The sequence below is a fragment of the Pogona vitticeps genome, chromosome 3, assembly GCF_051106095.1.
Source record: "Pogona vitticeps strain Pit_001003342236 chromosome 3, PviZW2.1, whole genome shotgun sequence".
Classification (NCBI taxonomy): domain Eukaryota; kingdom Metazoa; phylum Chordata; class Lepidosauria; order Squamata; family Agamidae; genus Pogona; species Pogona vitticeps.
Window position 1 is genome coordinate 157,426,507 of NC_135785.1, and position 18,948 is coordinate 157,445,454.

Here is an 18,948-nt window from a genome sequence, read left to right on the forward strand (position 1 = left end):
TGAAACGGAGTGAAAATAGTGGTGGAAGATGGAAGGGGTTTACTGGTACTGCTTACCCTTCTTCTGTTGGCATTGAAAGGGCTGTTGACATGGTTGCTGTTGCTGGGGTTGAAAGGATGGTGCAGTAGGCAGTGACGGGCCAAAATAAGGTCTGTCCTGCATTTGTGGCTTGTATGTATGGTATGGTTGGTGGAATGGCTAAAATGGCTGTTGGACAAATGACTGTCTGTGGTACTGGGGTCATTGGTATCAAAATGTTTGCTGGGTGGAATATGATTGAGCTGTTTTCTGAATTTTATGAAGGCTGTCCATTACTTTGTCTGTTTTTTCGTTGAAAAGGCCAGCACCATCGAATGGGAGGTTTTCAGTTCTCAAGCTGGTGTCATCAGATATGCCAGCTGACCTAAGCCAGGCATGGCATCTAAGAGCAATAGATGTAGCCATCGCCTTAGACGCGACATCAGCAGTGTGGTGGGAAGCAGTTCTTTCCTGTTTGGCCAGAGTAGAAGCCTCAGTGTGAATATTTAGGGCTTCAGTCTTAGAAGACTCAGGAGCCGCTTGAATAACAGGGAGGATCTTCTTCCATAGTTGCCTATGGCAAGCTCCCATGGTGGCTTGATAGTTGGCGACTCGCATAAGAAATGAAGTGAGGGAGTAAAGACGTCTGCCCAGAATATCTAACTTTCTTCTCTCCCGGTTGGTAGGTGCAACAGATGATTTGTTACAAGCTCTCGATTGATTGGATTCCACAATAATTGAATTTGGTGTTGGATGTTTGGATTAAAAGGCAGTGTCCGGACCATGGGTTTTATAATGGTTTTCCACATGTTTTGATATTTGTAATGATGAACGGGTTCGTCCCATGATTCTTTAACCAAATCTAGCATAACAGGTATGAAGGTAAGGCTAAGCGGAGGTGTCTTCTCTTGATTAATGTCATCAAAAACTAAGTTTTGTTTAGGAGGTGGTGGTTCCTCGATTTCTAATTGTAGGGATCTAGCCATCCTCATCACTAGCTGGGAGTACAAAGTAAAAACCTCCAAATGTGGGGGCGGATGATTTTCCACTACATCAGATGTTGGAGTGGGTAAATTGGAGGGTGATTCTGGAGAAATATCAGAGGCCAAATCCTGGGTCGATATGGACGATTCAGAACATGGAGACTGATGTCGAGATTTTGATGTGGAGAATTGTGTCAAAGAAGGCTGTTGCAAAGCAGGGGGTACTTGGGTTGTAGAGTGCCTCTCCGTATCAGAAGGAGGAGGAGGGAAAACCCTTATAGGTGGTCATAACGTGTAGATATGTGTTTTGAGGGGAAGGATGTTTAGAAGAATGCTTGGAACACTTTGACTTTGGTTGTTCCTATGATGAAGTCGTGAGCTTGAGGGCCGGCTTGGTAGCAAGCAGGTTCTGGTGAGCTGATGTTGAGTGTGATGAGTGAGAATGGTGTCGGTATCGAGGTGGTGATGGAAGCACAGGAGGTGAGTATTGAGGTGGATACAGCAAAGTGTATCGGACTCTCTTGGGTTTGGTGTAGTAAATTTGTTCTGTTAAGTCTTCGGGGAAATACGGATCATATTGTTGGTAGTATCAATCTCTGAGATCTTCTTGTGGTTGATAGAGAAGATTCTGGGTAGTAATAGCAATCTCTCTGTGTAGGGCCATACTGCACTGGTGACAAGTGTAGTCCCTTTGCTCAGTGTTTTCGAGGGGAGTGATGAGATGAGTCTGAGCCCAAGATTTGAATCGGAATTGCCCGGCCTGATGACGCAGGGCTGGAATGGGCCAAGGCCTGGCTGGAGTGAGCGTCAGCCAGAGAGAGACCAATACTTGGCGACAAGCTACCAGTGGAAGCTGGAGTCTGGGCCGGAGGCAGAGGTGGTTCATATCTGTCTGACATCGATCCCAAGGCATCTCTAGACCTTTCCTCCAAAATCGAGTATGGAAATGTTGATTGGGGTGGTTGAATCTGTGGAACTGCCGACTGGTGAGTAGATTTCTATGATTTCTTAGGCTTTTTTAAAAGTAATCCTATCTTTTTTCTTTTTAGATTATTCAGTTGATCAAGCTGAGGTCCTCGATGTCGACTTTGGTCTCGAGGTAGACTTCAACTTCTCCGCTTGGTGAGGAGAAAGAGTCATTGAATTAGAATCGTTGGTCTAGGAGGCTCTTGGTGATCAGGTCGACAATCTGGGGACAGTGCAGAGTCCATGGTGACCGAAGATGGATTGAGGGATTTCTCCCACAGGTAACATTGCAGCCTCTGAAGTCGCAGCTTAAGAGCAGGCTTTGTGAGCCTTTTACACTCGGGACAAGAGTGTGTTTGGTGCTGTTCCCTGAGACAGTAAAGACAATGGTCATGGCCGTCAATGAACGGGATCTTGTTATTACAAAGTACGCACCACTTGGGGAAAAAACTTAATCGAATCAAAGGTAGAACAAATTAATTTAGAGGGGAAACTTCCAACAAAAAAGTGATTGAAATAACAGAAGAAACAACTACCAATCGCAGAAATGCTCAATTGTTCTAGCTCTCTCCGAAATAGGTCTAACCTAAGTGGCGGCTAAAAGGAACTGAGGGGACCTCTGGTGGGCTGAGCATGTGCTCCATGGGGGAACGTCCCAATAATCACGTCTTTAAGCTCTAGAAACCTCCGAGAGGTCCTGCACAGGCACAGAACAACCCAATTGTGTGCATTCACAGAGGTCACGAAGAAGAACCCTCAGTTTTCTATCTCTGCTTTTTTTTTTAATGGAGGAAAATCTCCAACACCACATTTAGCTGCTCCAGGGATATGTCCTCTAACTATGCTCCAATTGCATGTTTTCTTGTCTGCACCTGGGCAGGCACCTCACTGCTGTTTAATATTAAAACACACTTTAAATTAGAAGCATTTTGAAAGCACACCAACCAAAAATGCAGCCCCAAACCCATTAGAAGCCACTTCCTCAGCAAGAAAGCCAACATGAAGAGAAAGGTTTTTTGCTTGCTGGAAGGAAAGCAGGAATGGGCCATCCCAGCCTCCACTGGAAAGAAGTTTTCTAGTCCCATTAAATACAGTATGCCTCTTAACTATATATACTATTTAGGTCACTTGCACCACGTGATACCATAAAATATGTAAGAACATAATTGAATCAAATTATTATTATTATTATTATTATTATTATTATTATTATTATTATTATTATTATTATTATTATTATTATTATTATTATTATTATTATTATTATTATTATTATTATTATTATTATTATTTCATAAGTTAGGTGTAGGGATAGGGGACAGGGGACAGGGGACTGAACAGGGTTGTAAATCAAAATGAACATTTTACAATATCCATTCTTATCTATTACGTACATTTCAAAGAAACATAAGTTTCTGGTGCAACAAATTTATAATACATATTCTATTTCTAAATTAATCTTAGCTCTTTCCATGATTTCTGATCTTGTACAGCTTCTTTTGGCTGCTTTATATTTTGGCCAGGGTCTGGTTTGATTACATCCAACCAACACATTCTTTGGTGTCCCTGTCATCTTTTTACCTCTGACCATTCAGAGCATAACGTCTTTCTCCAATGATGTTGATCACATTACATGACCAAAATAACTAAGTCTAAGCTTTGTTACTTTGCTATCCAGTGCCATGTCCAGTTTTATGTACTTCAGCACTTCTTTATTCATTATCTTTGCAGTCCATGGAAGGCACAAGAGCCTATGGGGAAAAATCACTTTACGATGATCGGTTCACTGCTTTGGGAACCGATTCTTCGCATTATGATGAGTTCCAAACAGCGGATCGGTGGGTCACAAAATGGCCTCCCGCTGTGCAAAATAGCTCCCCACTGTTTTTAGGATGGATTCCTTGCTTAACAGGCACCAGAAAATGGCCACCCTATGGAGGATTTTCGCTGCACGATGAGGTATTTTGCCCATCGGAACGCACTGAACGGTTATCAATAAATTTCAATGGGTTTTTAAATTCTGCTTGATGACGATTTCGCTTAACAGCTATTTTAATGGAACGCATTATCGTCGTCAGGTGAGGCACCACTGTACCCAGCTCGCTGGGAGGGGGGAATGTGTAGCCTGAATAATTAACTTGTAAACCACCCAGACAGTGATTGAAGCACTACGGGGCGGTATATAAGCAGTATGCTTTGCTTTTTGCTCGGCTTTTGGCTTTATTTTCTTGGCTGCAGTCACCATTTTGATTGACCAGTGAACATAAAAAGATGAATTCTTCCACACATTCAGCCTCTTCTCCATCAATTACTGTTTTGATGTTTCAATTCTTTGCAATTGTCATGAGTTTGGTCTTTTAAAGAAAGAGGCCAAACTTCTCACTTTCTTCTTTGAGTCTCATGATTTTTAGATCTTCCAGGGTTTCTGACAGGAGGATTGTATTATCCACTTATGAAAGGTTATTGTTGTTTCTTCCACCAATTTTTACCCCAATTTTTGATTCTTCTAACTCCAGCTTTCTAATTATCACTTCAGCATACAAGTTGAATAAGAAAGGTGACAGGATGCAATCTTGCCACACCTTTCTCAATCTTTGACCAGTCAATGTCTCCATACTGAGTTCGTACAATAGCTTCCTGATTTTCATTCAGTGATTTCACCAAATGTAGTGGCGCCCAAAGGTCTTCTAGAGCACCACAGTCAAAGGCTTTCCTGTAATTGATGAAGCACATGTAAATGTTCTTTTGATGTTCATAACATTTTTCCATTATCCACTGAACATTTACAATGTGATCACAGGTGCCATGACCTGACAGAAACCAGCTTGGACATCTGGTAATTCTCTTTCAATGACTGGTACCAGGTGTTGTTGAATAATTTTCAGTAAGAGCTTACTAGTGTGAGAGATGAGAGCAATCATGCGGTAGTTAGACCAATCCTTTGAATCCCCCTTTTTTTGGTAATGGAAGAAACACTGATTGTTTCCAGTTTTGTGGCCATGTATTGGTTTCCTTAATTTTCTGGCATAAGACTAATCATTGTTGTTGGTACTGGCCTCAACAGTCCTACAGGGATGTTATCGACTCCTGGAGCTTTGTTATTTGGCAGTTGGTTCATTGTCCACATGGCCTCTTTATCAAGTGCTGTACAGCTGGTCCTGGTCCTTTCCCTCCTCAGTTTAATGTTCCTCTCTTTGTTGGTGACATACAGTTCTGTCACATAATCTCACCATCTGTTCTTGACACCTTGTGGGTCAGACAGTTCTTTCCCATGCTTATCCCTGATGATACCGTTGCGAGCCATGAACGGTACTCGGATCTTTTTAATTTGTGCAAATGCATTCCTAGTGTGTCCTTTTGTACAGTAGTCTTCAAATTGTTTACAACACTTCTCCCAGTAAACTTAGAAGTTAACATTTAATCTTTTCACATCTTCATGGTTACCAACTGCTTTAGCTGCCTTTCTCCTCCCTGCTATTTGGATGGTATTTTCTGAAAGCCATCTACACTTTTTCTCTACCTTCTTGCACAGTTCATAATCATCTGCTTTGTTAATGATAATAAATTAAGTTTATTGCCATAGTTCTTCAGGCATTTTCTCAGCAGTGTCCAGAACTTCAAACCTATTTAGGACTTCAATTGCATATGTGAAGGGAATTTTGGTGATGTCAAACTTTTTTCGTGGTGTTGTCCTCTTGATGTTACAGAGTTTGACTTCGGTTTTTACCACCAGCAGTTAATGGTCTGAACCACAGTCTACACCTGGATAAGTTTTGACTGCAAGAACTGAGTTGGTTCATCATGATTACATAAGACACAATCAATTTGATTGTGATGCAGTCCATTAGGTGAGGTCCACGTGTATAAGCAACATTTATGCTGTTCAAACCATGTATTCATGACTCAAAACTGATTTTCCTCACACAATTGTGCCAACTGATTGCCAGCGTAATTTCTTTCTCACAGTGCAAAACTTCCAGTGATTTCTGCTTCTCTTTGGGAATCAATTTTTGCATCAAAATCACCAACTAAGTAAATAATACCGTTTCCTGAGATTACCTTCAATTAAGCATATGATAGCAGTTCATTAATAATCTAAAACAATGGAAATCGCTGTAAAACAAGAAAATAAATAAATCAGAACTACTAAATGGGCATTTCACTTAGGCAGACCTCTATCTCTAATAATAGCAACACGAACTGTTTAAAAAGACAGTTAATTCTTGGAGACAGGGCAGCAAAATTTATACAATTATTTCAATGTCAGATCATAGGGATTTGCACATCTCTGTTTCTAGGCACAGTGGTGGTACACTTGGATTGAGATCTGCCACCACTTACATAGCTAAAGTCTATGTAGAGAAGGCTTACACTGCACCATAAGGTGAAATGGCTGAGGGTGTTTATTTATTGAGTTCACATTCGGCTAAATTTTTAGAAACCTTTAGAAAATTTCACATTTTATAACATTTGTAGTTTAGCATGTGTTATTGTTTCATTTCATTTTTCAAACTATTTACTGGGGAATTATGTTTCTAGATAGCAACAAACAAAAAGAAACAACGCAGTCAGGCAACATAGAGAATGAGTGCTTAAATGTAGCATGATTTAACGTAGGGATCAGGTGCTAATCCTGAATCTTGTTAAACACAGTAAGCTTCAGATTGTGTCGCAAAACCTTTTTTTTTTTTTTTTTTGAAAAAACTTAGTGCTGTTAACTACTTAACAGGTCTGAAAGTGGTCCCACCTCTGTGGGACTTTTATGGCTTGCTGTGAAGCTTCTTTCTCATTTAGAGCTTTAGACTACTACATTTCTCAAATATTTTTTATAGAAAATAATATGGAAAGGTACTTCACAGTTTAAGAGTACAATGAAAATTTTGAACAATAAATAATCAAAAATAATCAAAAAATGCATATGTTAGAATGATTCCAAAACAGGTCACATATGATTTTAAACAATTGGCATGGAAAATTGTGGCCTAAGATGAGTTAATTCCTGAATGTGTTACTTGAAAGTAAAGGAGAAATAGATGGGAAGGCGAAGGTGATTATCTCGATTATGGAATCACCTTTCCGTGTCATTTTTCTATAGAAAGGAGGTGGGACCAGAGGAGGGAAGGAAAGAAGTGGGGGCTGTGAGCTGGAATGAGACTCATATTGCATGCACTATGGATGGTGAATTCCTGAATGAAAGCTTATATGACAAATAAAACTTGTTAGTCTGAACACAATTATTTATTGTTTTCACTAGGGTACGTTTTGGGATACATTCACTATCTTTCAGTAAAGAAAATATACCACTTCTTGATTTTGAATATATTACTTGTTTTAATGAAATAAGCAGCAGTTCCCTGCTGGATACCAGTTACAATCTCTGAAACTACATTACAGTGGAAATATACAACAGGGTTAATTTTAATAGCTCTTACATATTGATTTTTTTAAAATCATACTTATTTCTTCAAGGCCTTGTCCCCATTATTTTAACCACAACCAAAGTTTGTGTCTCACTAAAGGCATGCTATTTATTTAAAGCAATTGATGTCATACTAAATAATTGCAACTAAGTATTTTCTTTGTACGTTTTCCTCAGGTACATTTGACCACAATGCCAAATTGGTGCAGTCTTTTTTTTTTCTGTTGATGAAGTATGTAGCGGAATCCAAAAGATGACGTCATTCCTGCCTGTCAATCACAGGATAGAGCAGGAGGGGCGGAGCAAAAAGGACAGTTAGAGAGTTGAGAAGAACAGTTAGGGACAGTTGGAATGGGATAGGGATAGAGAGAGTCAGGGACCAGAAGCTATTGAGAGAGTGTTAGGGTTTAGGAATAGATTAGAGGGGTTAGGAAAGGGAATTGAACAGTTTACATCATATTGAACAAGCAGGAATGAACACATAAGCATAATATGAGAGATACCAGTGATTGAATACATGATCTAATATATAACAGTTATATATTGATTTTCCTTTTATTTGTTCATTAATAAAAGAATATTTATTTATTTTATTTATTTATTTATTTATTTATTTGATTTTTACCCCGCCCCTCTAGACCATGTCTACCCCTGATTCCTAAGTTATATGAGCAGCTCCTGTGTGTGGGACTTGAATTGGTATTAAGATAATACCTGGTGGCAGCGGAAAAGGGTGAGTTTACCTTTGTGGAGCCCAAAGAAAAAAAGGGGTGCAAAGGGGGATTGCCACAAGGGGTTCCAAATATAAAAAGAGATGTACTGGACCAGATCTAGCCGAGGACAGTGGTCACCCACAGAACACTTTCTCACCATGTTCTTGATACCAATTTTTGCTATTTTCACTGTGACGCCTGTTCTGTGTTACTGGATGTGTGTGATTTTGCTCAAATCTCTATCAATGACACACTTGCCTTGCAGAGCCTGATACGTCACCTGCCTGCTGACCAGTAAAACTACTTGTTGCTTCTGTGCCTGCCACCTTTCACACTTGAGGATTAAAATAGACTTTCTCATAAACCACAGTGTGATATGAACATAACACTTCTATAAGCGGAAGTGGATGTACTCAGTTGGTTTTCTGCATTCTCTCCTGCACTAGCAATAGTTACATGTGGCAGAACAAATTCCTCTTTTAAAAAAAATGTGCTCAAATCACCTGTAGTGCAGGATCTAATTTCCAAACAGCCACATATTTTTGTTACACTTAATCACCATTTGCGAACTAGGAGCAAACAAAGCTCTGAAAATGTATCCGGGAGTGCTGTCCTCTGAAGATGCCGGCCACAGAGACTGGCAAAACGTTAGGAAAAACAACTTTCAGGACATGGCCAAAGAGCCCAAAAAACCCACAACAACCAAAAGCTCTGAAAAGTCCTTCTTTCAGACTATAATTCTGAAACTTGTTGCTTTAAAATAATTTTCTGAGAGAAAAATTTGCCTGTTTCCTCATGCTATTTCTCTGAAGCTGTTGATATCCATTTCTGGTAAAGATGGCATCCATAGTTGAGAGGAATATTATTTGCATTTTGGCTTAGATTTCCTCTCCTCCCAGAGCTACAGCAGTGAGCTAAACTACATCAGCACTCCATGTATGCTGTTATTTGGGCTTAATATGATGCATGTTTATTTGTGGATATGCATTTTGGTTTGTGTGGGTTAACTATTCATTGCTATAAATCGCTTAGAGAAGTGTTTTCCACTAAGTCAACTAACTACTGGGCAGCTCTATGGTTGAGCCAGAGTTTGGGAGTTAGATTCCTCACTGTGCCTCCTTGTCAGGGGCTGGACTCAATTATCCATAAGGTCCCTTCCAGCTCTGCAATTCTAAGGTTAAATATTATAGAGGTGGTCTATAAATGTCTAAAACAAACAAACAAACAAACATTTTTAATGAAAGGAATGGCAACATATGGACATCCTATAATGGGTCTTCCACTACATTTTCATTTCTTCGTCTTCTGCATCCTCATCGGTACCAAATCTGTTGTTTAAAAGCTATTTGGCTTCTCGTTCATAAAATAGCCCTCAGAATGACCTGGCCTCAGAATATATCAGCTCTCCATATATTACTTAACAGAATATATCACAAAATTTATTAACTGTGACATCAGAAATTGGTAGCCCCAAACTTGGTTTAGTTTTCCAGTCCTTGTACCACATACTGCTTTCACCGAAGCAATCTTCAGAAGTACAGGTATTTCACGTGAAAACAAAATATGAAGTCCCTGCCCTCTCCCCCAAAGAAGAACGTTTTGTCTAGGCACTAGCACTGTTTACAAAATTCACATTTGTTTTTTATGAAAATTGTGGGAATTTATTCAATATTTAACTTGAGCCAGGGACCACATGTTTTAGTGGAAATAACAGGCCTCTGGAAAACACTAATAAGGTAAGCAAAAGTGCCATAGAGCATGTGCACTGCTCATTTCCCATTGAAGAACTCATTTCACTTTTACTAACACTTAATATAATTTATTTCTTATGGCTTTTCTTATTTTACTCTACTGGTTTGCTAGCTATATATTCTATACAGCCACACAAGTACATCATCATTTAGTTGTTTAGTCGTGTCCGACTCTTCGCGACCCCATGGACCAGAGCACACCAGGACCTCCTATTTTCCACTGCCTCCCAGAATTGTGTCAGATTCATGTTGGTAGCTTCAATGACACTGTCCAACCATCTCATCCTCTGTCATCCCCTTCTCCTCTTGCCCTCACACTTTCCCAACATCAAAGTCTTTTCCAAGGAGTCTTCTCATGAGATGGCCAAAGTATTGGAGCCTCAGCTTCAGGATCTGTCCTTCCAGTGAGCACTCAAGGTTGATTTCCTTTACAATTGATAGGTTTGTTCTCCTTGCAGTCCAGGAGACTCTCAAGAGCCTCCTCCAGCACCACAATTCAAAGGCATCAATTCTTCGGCGGTCAGCTTTCATTATGGTCCAGCTCTCACCTCAATACATTGCTACTGGAAAAACCATAGTTTTGACTATGCACACTTTTATTGGCAAGGTGATGTCTCTGCTTTTTAAGATGCCACCAACGTTTGTCATCACTTTCCTCCTAAGAAGCAGACATCTTTTAATTTCGTGGCTGCTGTCTCCATCTGCAGTGATCATGGAGCCCAAGAAAGTAAAATCTGTCACTGCCTCCATATCTTCACACAAGTACAGCCTCTTGCAATTTACCTAAAAAATTCATTAAAGAGGCCCCTTCATACAGTAAATTCAATCACACAATTTTTAAAATGTTCCCTGTATTTTCTGATCATGCACATTCATTGCCCCAATGCTGAATTTAAGATTTAGTTTCTGCTTTCAGCTCTTTGCTCACAACAGACTGTTTGAAAGCCCTATAAAATGCCATTATGATTTCCCCATCCCCACACTTTGCATCTCTTTGTATGATAAATGATCTGAACATGTCCTTTTTGCCCACACAAGGCTTTTTAACAGATGTCCTACCCTGGAACTACCAATAAAGCCCATTAGAAATGGGGAGATTTCAACCCTGTGAGACAAGGGAGGGACTGGCTCTTGGTCAAAATATAACAAAGTACTGTATGAGGAGGTTTAACATAAATTGGAAATGCTACTTAGCCATTGGCTAGGGAATTCTGGGAGTCCCAAAACGAAAGAACCCTATCTGGCAAATCTGGACTTGTTCAGTTGTAAAACTATGAATGCCTGTGTATCTGAGATGAATTCCCAGGCATAAAAGATCTTTGGAAGCAAGACTGTGGATGTCTTGAGAGTGCAGAAATGATAGGCAGAACAGGGCTAGATGGTTCAACATAGATAGGGGATTTGGGGAGTTGTGGTCCAAAAAAGAAGTAATTTTATGTCTTCCGGCCATGGGCAGACTATAGTCCAAGATGGGGTGGGGAGCTCATCCCCAAATGGTGGGGATGGGGACACACACCCCCTTTTTAACGTTTTTTCTTTCTTTTTCTTTTTGACTGTGAGGCACCCATGACTCTGACCCTGACTTGGTACAAAATGTTTCACAGAATGGATGATGGCAGGGCCGTGCAACGGAACACAGCAAGGGCAGCTGTGTTGGGTGCAAGCCTATTCCCTACACAGCCTCAAGTGTTCCTAGGGTAGTGGATGCGTCTCACTCTTCCCCCCCCCCCCTTGTGATATCTGCAGTATAATTGTCTGAACAATGCCAAGCCTGCAAATACCTATTTTTATGGGCTCTTAAATCAACAGACCAGACAACCTCAGCGCCTCTGCAGGGAATATGCGATACCTTCAAAACGGGGGAACTGTGGTCAATTTTCTCTGTAAACTACTCAGCTCGCTTCCTGTGCTGTGTGGGAGACAGGAGATGATTTATAGACGACACAGCAGCAAAAGGAGACGTGATTGAAAGGAGGAGATAAAAAGTTGGAGCGGGGAGGGGGGGGGGAAATACCGGCCAGGGTCTAAAGCAGAGAGAGACAGAAGAATGGTCAACTGCTAAATCACCCAAATTGTTTGGCCAATCTTTGGCATGCATGATTTCCTGTGCTTAATTTTTTTAAAGAGTTTTTTTTTTAAGTTAGCGAAACAACCAGCTGTTCTTTGCATAGTCCAGGAAACAAGTTTGATTTATTGCCCAAAGGCGACGGGGAGGGGATGAGAGAGAGGGAGAAAAGCGGGTGGGGTGGGGGTGGGATGGTGCCGGAGAAGTCACTCAGGCCTGTCCACTTGAAGGCCTCCAAACCCATTTCCTGAACAGCCCCCTGCTACACTCATCACCTCCGACAGCTATTATTGACAACGGTTTGACTGGGGCCTGGGAGTATCTTAAAGCCGCAGGGGTCCCGGCGAAACAATCCGGCTGTCAATTACCTTTTCCCCTGTCGTGAAAAGGGGCCCCGGGACAATGGCGAAGGCTCGGCGGGGGGCGGGGGGGGGACTGCGCCGCTCGGCATTCAAAAACAGGCTACATGGCGATGCTTTCTCCCGCCCCGCCCCCCATCATCCCCGGGCCGCTGCCCGCTGCCACCGGACCCGCCTCTGCTCCGATGAGGATGCCTGAGCAGAAGGTGTAGGTGTTTCCATGGCAAGATTCAGACGTTCTGCCCGGGCAGAGCCGCCTAGGCGAGAGATTAGCATCTTTGTTAATGTCCCTTTCCTTGCTTATGTGGGGAGGGGGGCGAGGATAGTTCTTTTTTTTTCTCTCCCCCTCCACTTGTAGCCCTGACGGCGGGAAGACGCCCGGGCAGCAGTCTCCGCGTTGTGCATCTTTGGAAAATAAAGTGAAATGATATCAAATAAAGCAAAACCAAAATGTAAAACAACACTTCCTTTTCGAGCACGGATGACTCGCGGAGCTGCCTGCCCGTCATACAGGCCCTCTTTGTTCGGCAGTCACTTCCTATTTGAATTTGAACTGAGAGGAACCCGGCGTTATTTGTCACGAACAACAAGGCTTTTCATTCATAATTTCCAGGAGGGGGAAGCGGGGGTGGGGGTGGGGGTGAGGAGGACCCGGGTGCTAATGGCTGGCCTCGGATAACCGAGGGAATGCCTTCGATTCAAGGCCGGAAAAGGCCCAACTGGAGGCGACAGAAGGGAATAGGTGGGAAAAGCCCTGTGGAAGCGGAAACAATTGGGGGGGGGGAGGGGAAGGCGAGGCTCATTTTTCTACTTATAAATCTGAAAAACCAAAGTTAAAGGTGTGAAGGGAAGGAAGAACGAGAGATGGGCCCAGCGGGAAAGGAAGCCCGGGCGTTGGCATTTTCGGACATTCTAAAATGCCCAAAGGCACCTCAAAAGAGCATCGCGTTGGCTCTTGTTCTGATTCAAGGGAAGGGAGAAAGAACAGCAGGGAAAGAGAGGAAGCAAAAGCAAGCAAACCCCCCCCCCCCCAAAAAAAGTGTTGCGATCCCTTGAGAAACAAAATGAAATAGGAATGGTGCAATACAAGTATGGCCCACCCTTGTTTTTGGACGTGATAGGAGAGAAGAAATCCCATCCCCGCCCGCCCCAGTCAAAAGAGAGAGAGAGAGAGAAATTGACTTTGTCAAGAGCAGTAGTTCACAATCTCTGACTAAGGCAAAACTGCCCTGGGTTCTGGTAATTTCTGAGGATGCTGAAGGATGACACTTTTTTAGCCCACTGCAAAAAAGGCTGAAGCCCAGAAATAATGAAACAAGGTTAGAGTTATACGTGTGTGTGTGTGTGTGTGTGTGTGTGTGTGTGTGTGTGTGTGTGTGTGTGTGTGTGTGCGCGCGCGCGCGCGCGCGTGCCTACATGTATACGTGTGTGTGTGTGTTCATGCTATAGCTTGCGAAAGAAAACTTCACCACAACTTTAAGAATAAAGCAATGCTCTCTCTCTCTCTAATGGTGATGGAGTTTGAGGATACTATTTGTTTGAGAATAGTTCTATGGAAATGTGAGCTTTTCCAAATGGGGAAAATGCTAATTAACGAGAAGTGCAAGAGTCAAAATCATAGGAAGATACTCAAATTTGACAATTATTCTTTAAGCAAGAGGTACTTATGGATCCCTTGCTGCCCTTTTAGTAAAATTGTACCAGTAGATTCATTTAAATCCTTAAAACTTCTATTAATACTGAAATATCTTGAGCAATTCCTCCTGGCTGCCAGAATGTACTTTGCTCTTTATCCATTCTAGTATATTCATTCTAATCTCAGCGATCTAGAAGTATTGTAAGACAAGAAAGGAAGACACCCCTGAGCTACATATCCATTTTCCAACCATCCCCCAGCACAGATCATTTGGTATATGTGTTCGTACTCTATTCCAGCAATTGGGACCAAAGTTAGGAGAAATGTTCTGGAAGACCTATAAGGCAGCCAGTCCACAAGGGCAGGGTGGTTTGCAAGCCCAAGCCAAGCCAAGCCACCCATTCGAAGAAAACAAGAACACAACTATAATGGTTATATATTGAGATAACTATACTGTAGTTGTGTGCTGTCAAGTCAGAACTGACTTATAGTGACCCTAACAGGACTTTCAAGGTAACTGAGATATTTAACAGAGTGGTTTTGCCAGTCCCACTCCCCTACTGAGTTTCTTTGGCCATATGGAGGTTCAAACCCTGTTATCCAGACTCTGAGTCCATCCCTATATCCACTACACCACACCGAGTACTAACGGACGATAGAGAAGGCAAAAGAGCCCATGTGATTTAGCGAATAGAATTTTGGACTAGGATTGTACAGTCTTGTGTTCAAATCCCCCCTCAGCCGTGGAAACACACCGGAAAACTCATTGGGGGGTGCAATGACAACCCACTGCTTGACTATCTCACTCTAAAAGCCCTATTGGAAATAATTTGATGGTACATAACAAAACAGAAGCCAGAAGCTTGTAGACAGAGAAGGCTGCTTGACATACAGAGGTAGAAGGGAGCCTCTGGAACAATACTGGAGAAGTACACAAGCAAAAATAGAATCTATATTTTTTCCCCCGAGCCCAACTTGGAAGTTTTCAAAGGTATGTCAGGAGGAATTCAATAGGTATCTGGAGCAGGATGGGCGTGGATCCAAGGAGACATCACTGTTCCTCTCTTCTGTGGCCCTCTGGCATGCAGACTGTAGGAATCCAGGCTGATCCACACAGGGCTCCAGTCTGCAAAGGGTCACAAAGAACTCCATAGGTTTCAAGAGAGATTATCTTCTAGGACCACTGGGGGAAAAAAAGCAAGTTGCTGATAAAGATAATTAAGCCCTTTCCTTCCTAACAGGCGCATCATCATCATCTTCTCTTCTTCCTCTCTGGTTCATTACCGCTCTTTTAAATGCTCAAACATGAAAAGAAAATGGCAATTAAAGGTTTATGTTTCGAAGGAAATACCAGGACATAATGCTTGCCTCCCATTCACTAAATAACGTCCTGGATCAATATCTTTGCATTAAGCTAGGAGACAATGTACAAAATGCTCAGGGGACTGCACCAGACAAACTCTCTGCCGCATGTCCGTTTGCAATGAATAAGCACTTTAAGGAAATGCACTCAGCAGAAAGATAGCCATCTAGTTGTACTACCAAGCTCTTAAACAGATAAGAAGCAGACAAATTATAATTTGTATTTCTTTTTCCCCACCTGCTCGATCCGTTTCCCCCCTCCATTTTATATATGTTAAATTGTATTTTCAGTCAGCTCCTATAGATGGGATTTACAGTCACTGCAGCCACTTATGATGATTTATCTATATATTACACACACAATTTCCTGTCCATTCTCTAAAATACTAAGGGCAGCACAGAGAAAGACAGCATATATGGACAGATATTCTCTCCCCCCCCCCCCGCTGCCCATAATTCCCCAACAAACATGGATCCTTAGAATTCTAGAAGCCACACACACACCCAGGAACCCTTCCAAACTCTGGATGGAGAGGTCTCTGTTTTGTGCTCTAGATATAGGAAATGAAGCAGATAGTACCAGATTAAGACATAGTATGATCTTATTTTAAAAGCCAGAAGGTCCCTAACTTTACAAAACAAAAATGTCTATTGTTCTACCATATTTGTCTGTTTGTATCCTTTAAAAATGTATTTAGAGGAGTTGGAACTTGGCTTTGCCTGATCTAAGCATTGTCTTTTCTCTTTTTCTTTCCTTTTCTTTTCTTTCTTTCTTTCTTTTGCAACATATCAAATTTGGCATTTCTGTTTTCTTAATGTGAAGACTATGGGGAGGAGAGACCCTGTCTGACCCAAACTAAACGTTCTCAAGAGATCTTAATATGTTTCTTCAAGTATATTTCATTACCAGTCTTTCTCACCGTCAAGGCAGGCTACTGAAAGCTTCCCTGTGATGATACTTTACTTACATTGTATTCTGGTTCTGTACATCTCTACTCAGAAATACAACACCTTCTAGAACTGACACCAAAGAAAGATGTTCTTCTCATTCTAGGGGATTTGAATGCTAAATTAGGGAGTCAAGAGATAAAAGGAACAACGGGTAAGTTTGGCCTTGGAGTTCAAAATGAAGCAGGGCAACGGCTAATAGAGTTTTGTCAAGAGAACAAGCTGGTCATCACAAACACTCTTTTCCAACAACACAAGAGGTGACTCTACACATGGACATCACCAGATGGACAACACCAAAATCAGATTGATTATATTCTCTGCAGCCACAGATGGAGAAGCTCTATACAGTCAGCAAAAACAAGACCTGGAGCTGATTGTGGCTCTGATCATCAGCTTCTCATAGCAAAATTCAAGCTTAAACTGAAGAGAGTAGGAAAAACCACTGGGCTAGTCAGATATAATCTAAACCACATCCCCTATGAATACACACTGGAAGTGAAGAACAGATTTAAGGAACTAGATTTGGTGGACAGAGTGCCTGAAGAACTTTGGACAGAAGCTCATAAAATTGTACAGGGGGCAGCAGCAAAAAACAATCCCAAAGAAAAGGCAATGCAAGAAAGCAAAGTGGCTGTCCAACGAGGCTATGGTTTTTCCTGTAGTGATGTATGGAAGTGAGAGCTGGACCATAAAGAAAGCTGACCGCCAAAGAATTGATGCTTTTGAATTGTGATGTTGGAGGAGGCTCTTGAGAGTCCCCTGAATTGCAAGAACAAGCCTATCCATTCTAAAGGAAATCAACCCTGAGTGCTCACTGGAAGAACAGATCCTGAAGCTGAGGCTCCAATACTTTGGCCATCTCATGAGAAGACTCCCTGGAAAAGACCCTGATGTTGGGAAAGTGTGAAGGCAAGAGGAGAAGGGGACGACAGAGGACGAAATGGTTAGATAGTGTCATCGAAGCGACCAACATGAATTTGACACAACTTCAGGCGGAAGTGGAAGATAGGAGGGCCTGGCGGTGCTCTGGTCTATGGGGTCACGAAGAGTCAGACATGACTAAACGACTAAACAACAACTCAGAAATAAATAAAGTTGAGTGAGAGTTTCTGGCTGAAATTTTTTTCTTGCTTTGCATAGCCACAATGAAACAGTGGGGTTTGGTGAGTCACCTCCTCCATAAGTTCCATTAATTCAATGAGCCTACTCTTGTTGTGACTTATAAGGCTAAGCAACAGGAGTTCAGCCACTATCAAGTAAGAGTGTACAGGATAGTATGGAAAAGGTTGTTAGCACATACAGAATCCATAGGTTCAGTAGGTTCTGCATATCAGCAATGCCATATTGCCAATAGCATGCCATGCTGGCATAAAATCAGTCACTGTGCCTTGCTGCCACTGCTGCCTCAGCTGTCTTCTGTGCATGTGCCTGCCTCCCAACTGGGAGTCAGGGGCTTGCACACGGGCAGCACCTGGGCTCTTTGAAGGCTGCAGCACTGTGCTGCTGGCACAATGACGACAAAGGTGGTGGCCGTGCCATGGTAAGTGGTGGAATGGCAGCAGCCGCTCAGCAGGAGAAGGTAGCCCCCTCCGCCACCAGGTGTGAACTGAAAACTGAACAAGTTTGTGGTCCAGTTTGCTGGTTGGTTCGTGGTTTATGGCCAACCATGAACCATCACAAGCCACCCTTTTTCAGGTTTCTGCCCATCTTTAGTTGCAATATAATGAATGAAGGAATCCAGATTCCTCAAAGAGCAAACATCTAACTCAGACTGGAATAATACCCTGTTTCTCTGAAAATAAGCCTTACTCCAAAAATAAGCCCTAGTTGAGTGAAACCCCACCCTCCACCATTGTGCAGCAACCACAAGAAGATGACAGGACTGTATTTGAATAAACGTAAATTGTATATGAAAAAAAATTAAGCATCCCCTGAAAATAAGCCCTAATGTGTTTTTTGGAGCAAAAATTAATATAAGACCCTGTCTTATTTTGGGGGAAGCAGAGTAATAATAATAAAACCCTACTAGCTCTCAGTTTTACAACCCGCCAAGGTGTTTCCAGAACTGTCAACACATTTGGCAGTCCAAAAAGTTATCCAGAACATATTTTTCAGCCAGGACAACAAAGAAATGTATGGGTTTGGGTGCCCAAAATAACACTGGATGCTTTGTGACTTGCTCAAATGTCATTTCAGACTATATTCTGGGTTGATTTTTGGAAGAACACCCAATCTCATAGAGCTGAGAAGTGGCAAGATGTATATGCCCAGGAATACACGGTCATTCCATCAATAACTTAAGTCACAGACGGCTATAAATCAGCCCTTTAATATGACCAAATATTTTTACTGGCAGTCAGCTTTATATGAATAAAGTCTGTTTGATGACGGACTGGGATTATATAAAATTTCAGGTATACGACAGAATTATTTTCTCTCTTTTCCCCTTTGTGCTTTAATTAGTATTCACAACTTGTAACAGACTGCCAGGAAATATAATTTTTAATGTAATTCACACTTTGAAAGAAACATGAACAGCCAAAGTTTATAGTAATAATGAACTTGGCATATTATTATTGTATGAAAATACAATAGCAATAATGAACAATATAAAAATGTGGGTCTCTTATAACAAATGGTGATGATTGAAATAAAGTTTAAAGTAATTTAATTCAGAGCAGAAATAGTTTCAGTTATAAAAATAAAATGAATTCCTTTCAATGTA

The 18,948-nt window shown here is 41.6% G+C and overlaps 1 long non-coding RNA gene across 2 annotated transcripts in view; it reads right to left on the reverse strand.

The window, feature by feature from the left end:
* LOC140705797 (uncharacterized) overlaps nucleotides 1-18,948 on the reverse strand; it is a 59,520-nt gene that overhangs the window by 26,534 nt on the left and 14,038 nt on the right. For both annotated transcript variants that reach the window (XR_013544048.1, XR_013544047.1), the window contains exon 2: nucleotides 12,284-15,093. This is a non-coding gene — a long non-coding RNA (uncharacterized LOC140705797). The remainder of the gene's footprint in view (nucleotides 1-12,283; nucleotides 15,094-18,948) is intronic.